Source organism: Crinia signifera, chromosome 3 (assembly GCF_055691185.1).
Source record: "Crinia signifera chromosome 3, ASM5569118v1, whole genome shotgun sequence".
NCBI classification, from domain to species: Eukaryota; Metazoa; Chordata; class Amphibia; order Anura; family Myobatrachidae; genus Crinia; species Crinia signifera.
In genome coordinates, this window is record NC_139219.1 from 140,410,668 (window position 1) to 140,415,460 (window position 4,793).

At 43.5% G+C, this 4,793-nt stretch overlaps 1 pseudogene; it reads right to left on the reverse strand.

The window, feature by feature from the left end:
* Window positions 1-4,163: 4,163 nt before the first annotated feature.
* Window positions 4,164-4,282, reverse strand: LOC146065359 (5S ribosomal RNA; annotated as a pseudogene).
* Between the last annotated feature and the right edge of the window lie 511 nt (window positions 4,283-4,793).

Here is a 4,793-nt window from a genome sequence, read left to right on the forward strand (position 1 = left end):
TTAAAATCACAAATGTCCCCTGCTCAAGATGTCCATCAGGCGATCAGTGTTCCAGTACAGATTTGTCTGGCACAACATGTGCTTGTCATGGACTACTGAACGCACACGGTTTCCCATCTTGTAGGGGGTAAGCTAACTACATCACTCAGACAGGAAACAATTCTATTTGCTCCCACCTTGGATGGGGTGTTTAACTGTATGACAATATGTGAATTACATTTGTGAAGCAAGCGGGAGAGGTCCGTCTCACGTCATTATTCCTTATGACCATCACCTGCTGTGTAAGGTGCATAGATTTACTGTGAAGGCTTAGAAACAACCCATATGAAAAAATGCAGGGCATATAAATATGTAATTCCAGTGAGAGCAAGCAATTTCATGTGGCTATTTATTGTTCTGGCTATCAATAATTTATATTTTATTAATGCAAGATAACAATATGCTTTCTCCCTATGGGGCCCATTTATTAATGTCCTTCTCATGACAAATCATGTGGAAACACCATTTAGAAAAATGTGAATGCCGTCGTTTCGATAATATATAGAGCCTGTGCTCTATCTTATGTGTGTGTTACAAGAGGGTTGTAGGCAACCATACAGTACAGGGCAGAATCGGGGGTGAAATGTAATAGGTGGCTATTTTGGCTCACGTTTAAAAATCACACCAAATTGCACCTTTGAAAATGGCATTTTTTGCCTGATATTCACATATGTAATGAGATGTAAATTTGCGGCAAAAAAGTGCGCTAAAGTGCAATTTTTAGTCATGAAAATGTGCGATTTTCAGTCATGAAAATGTGCGATTTTCAGTCATGAAAATGTGCGATTTTCAGTCATGAAAATGTGCGATTTTCAGTCATGAAAATGTGTGATTTTCAGTCAAGAAAATGTGTGATTTTCAGTCATGTGCACATTTTCAGACATATGCGATTTTGGTAAAAAAAAATGCCGTGGGGTCCCCCCTCCTGAGCATAACCAGCCCCGGGCTCAAAGAGCTGGTCCTGGTTTCATAAAATCACAGGGACAAACAAGTTGGGGTTCCCTTGATTTTACAAAACCAGCAACAGACTCAAGGGCCGGTCCTGGTTCCTGGTCCTGCTCCTATTTCAAGAACCAGCACCGGGCCCAGCCAGCCAGCAGGGTAATGCCACAGCCGAGGGGAGACGTTTTTTACACGTCTCCCTGGCCAAAGCATTCATCCCTTTGACCGGTCAGCATGGGCAGGGGCCCTGGGGAAGTGAAGACCCCCCCCAAAGAAGGGGTCCCCCCTCCAGAACTTTCCTGCCCATGTTGAAGCCCGGGGGTGTCCTCAATGCCCCTCAGCTGTGGGCATCGAGCTGATTAAAGTGTAAAATGAGAGAAAGCTATTGTGTCTTGCTATGGAACTATGAGTCCTAGCAAGCCTGCACCGCATGCAGGGACTTGGAGAACCACAAGTCCCTGTATGCGGGGCATTAAAGGGCCCGCTGGGACTTTTAGTCCCACAGTAGTAGAAATAGTTAAATAAACACACACACACACTAACAGTAAAACTTTATTGCATACAGAGCCCACTCATACAATACTTACTTATGTTGCCACGAAGCATTGTACAGTAATATCCATGTGGGTACCTGTGGATAGAAAACATACTCACCAGCGGTCTTCAGGGCTTCTCCGGGACCCCTGCACCGCTCTAACCATGATCCGGTCTTCTGTTTACTTCTGGGGCTCCGCCCCCATACTGGAACTTAGGCCCGCCCATCAGCCAATCATGGTCCGGTATCGGTTGATCCCGGACCATGATTGGCTAATATGAAGTGCCCCCTCTGTGCTTGTATTTCTAGATTATTGGTGCCCTGGCAGGACCAGGGACGGATAAAAGAGGTCCTGCAGTTCTGGATAAAAATTGGATCTAGTGTTTTAGAGATGGTATTTTGGGCTTGCATCTGAATTAACAAGTTGATTAACCAGAATACCAAGCACAACTTTAGCAACTGTGAATATATATATATATATATATATATATATATATATATATATATATATTAGAGATGTGTGGTTCTTCAGAATCCGGACTGCAAGGAACTACGGGATCCGAGTATTGGCGAGCCGCGGCTCTGCAATTTCTGCCAGACGCTGATCCCAAAGCGAGGCCGAACGGCGCCTTCCCACCGCCAGATTCTCGCGAGACTTGGATTCCATATAATTCGCCAATCCCGCGGCTCGTCGCCATTATATGGGATCAAAGAGAGGGGGAACAGCATGCTCCGCTGGCGTGCTCTGCAAACAAGTTGTTTGCTCAGCTCTGAGTGTTTAGTGGGCAGCTTTACTTCAGCTATTATACAGTGGGCAGCTTTGTTTTAAAGGCAGAGGCGCCAGCTTTGTTAAGGCAGTGGGCAGCTTTGTTTCATAGGCAGTGGGCAGAGGCACCAGGTTTGTGGTTTCATAGTCAGCGGACACCAGCTTTGTTTCATAGGCACTTTAGGCAGTGGCCACAAGTTTTTATTTTATTTAAGTTTAGTAGCACCACCAGCAGTATTGTTTTAAAGTGTATAACTCCACATAACCCAGTGTGTGCAGTGCACTGCATACTGTACACCCACTGTGTGTAGTATATGCCGATACTGTGACTGCCGTCTATAGCTCCGTATCTCATCTGTTTATAAATTACTTTGACTGCTGGTACCCCATCCGTTTATACATCACTGTGACTACTGTCCGCAGCTTCGTACCTCATCTGTTTATAAGTTACTGTGACTGCTGTCCGTACCCCATCTGTTTATACGGTAGTGTGACTGCTGTCCGTACCCCATCTGTTTATACGGTAGTGTGACTGCTGTCCGTACCCCATCTGTTTATACGGTAGTGTGACTGCTGTCCGTACCCCATCTGTTTATACGGTAGTGTGACTGCTGTCCGTACCACAACTTGTAATGGAGTACTGTGACTGCTGTCTTTGCCCCATCTGTTTATGAGGTACTGTGACTGCTGTCCATACCCTAGCTGTGTTATTACGATACTGTGAGACTGTGGTGACCATTACGCGCTGTTTGGAGCATTGCTTCTTTCTTTTGTGGGGACCCAAACACAGCCACAGTCGTGTGGCAGACCCTGTGGCTGAAATTTTTGGTTTGTTAAAGTGTGTCTGTCCTGTTTATACAACATAAGGGTGGGAGGGCCCAAGACAGTTCCATCTTGCCCCTCTTTTCTTTAGGCGCTGTTGGGAGCATTTCTTCATTTAGTTTATTAAAGTGTAAAGTAGGTAGTCCAATGCGTTTCGTTGATGTGACTTCATCAAGGGGTGGGAGACAAATGAATCCAGACCTGCATTTATACCTGTATGCCTGTCAGTATGAGCTATGACATAATTTCCTGTTAATTAATCAATTACTACAGGCTATACTTGTGGGATCATAAAGAGGGACTAAACATATATTTTAGGGTGAGTTGAACAACAGGGATGCAGAACGCTACATTTATAGCCTTTATAAGTGGCTAAGAACGTTTATATGAAGCAAAGTATGTAAATCGCTGCACTTCCGCCACGTTTCCAGAATCCATAAAGCGCTAGTGCGCATGCCCAGCTTTTGACTGTCCAGATGATGGGGTGACCTTCTCCGCTTGTTGCGCATGCGCCGGAGTGCTGTAGGGCTGCCAGAGGTTCTCCTTACGGCTCTTGTGGATGTGTCCATAGCAGCGGGTGCCGGTGGCCATTTTATAGGAGTTTCTCTCTTTAGAAAGGCTGCTTACAATGTGTCTTGTGGCCATTTCATTGCGCCCAAGGAAATCCGTACATAGAAACAAAAAGGCATAGTAACTACATTATTCATGGCTGCATAGATATAGGTTATGCCCTGGTGATTTAATATTTAAGTGATTAGTGGTAGTTTAAAGTGATGATACAAGTAATATTAGACCGATACTGCCATTTAAAAATGGTTATGGTGATATTTGTAAAAAACTGCGCGAAGATTAATATTAAATATATTGAAGTGCACAAAATATTGCTCTGTGACAGTGACCCCAAAATTACTGTTGGTGGTCTAGATAGATAGTCTTACTTATGAGTCATCTCAGTAGTAGGTATGTGCCAGAATGAAAGGCAAGATAGTGCTAAAGTGCTAAGTGCTAATAGTTGCTTGAACCATACGATACTCCGGTATATAACAGGCTTCCTATTTGGTACTACAGCACCAGGTTTTCCGAAGAGGTCTCCCATCTTGGTACTGACCTGGCCCAACACTGCTTAGCTTCCAAGATCAGACGAGATTGGGCGTAACAAGTGTGGTTTGACTGTAGGTTAATACAGCGACACCTTAAGGATAAGGTGAATAAAGAAAAGGTTCTTTATTTATATGACATTCTACGTTTTGGTTTGATCCCAAACCATCATCAGTAATGTGTATGTATATATATATATATATATATATATATATATATATATATATATAATGAAACAAAGAACAGGCGGCACTCGGAGGTCTTTTCAAATGGGTGTATTGAAATCAAATGGCTTAACGTTTCGGAGCTGCGCTCCTTTTTCAAAAGCGTGTGCTGAGCTTTTGAAAAAGGAGCGCAGCTCCGAAACGTTAAGCCATTTGATTTCAATACACCCATTTGAAAAGACCTCCGAGTGCCGCCTGTTCTTTGTTTCATTACCAATATTAAGGGAAGGCATCGGGGCAGCTGCAATCGGGACCGGAGAGCAACCCCACTAACTATATATATATATATATATATATATATATATATATATATATATATATATTTCCAGATGCTTAATCAAAAGCGGTGGCACTCACCATTGCAGCA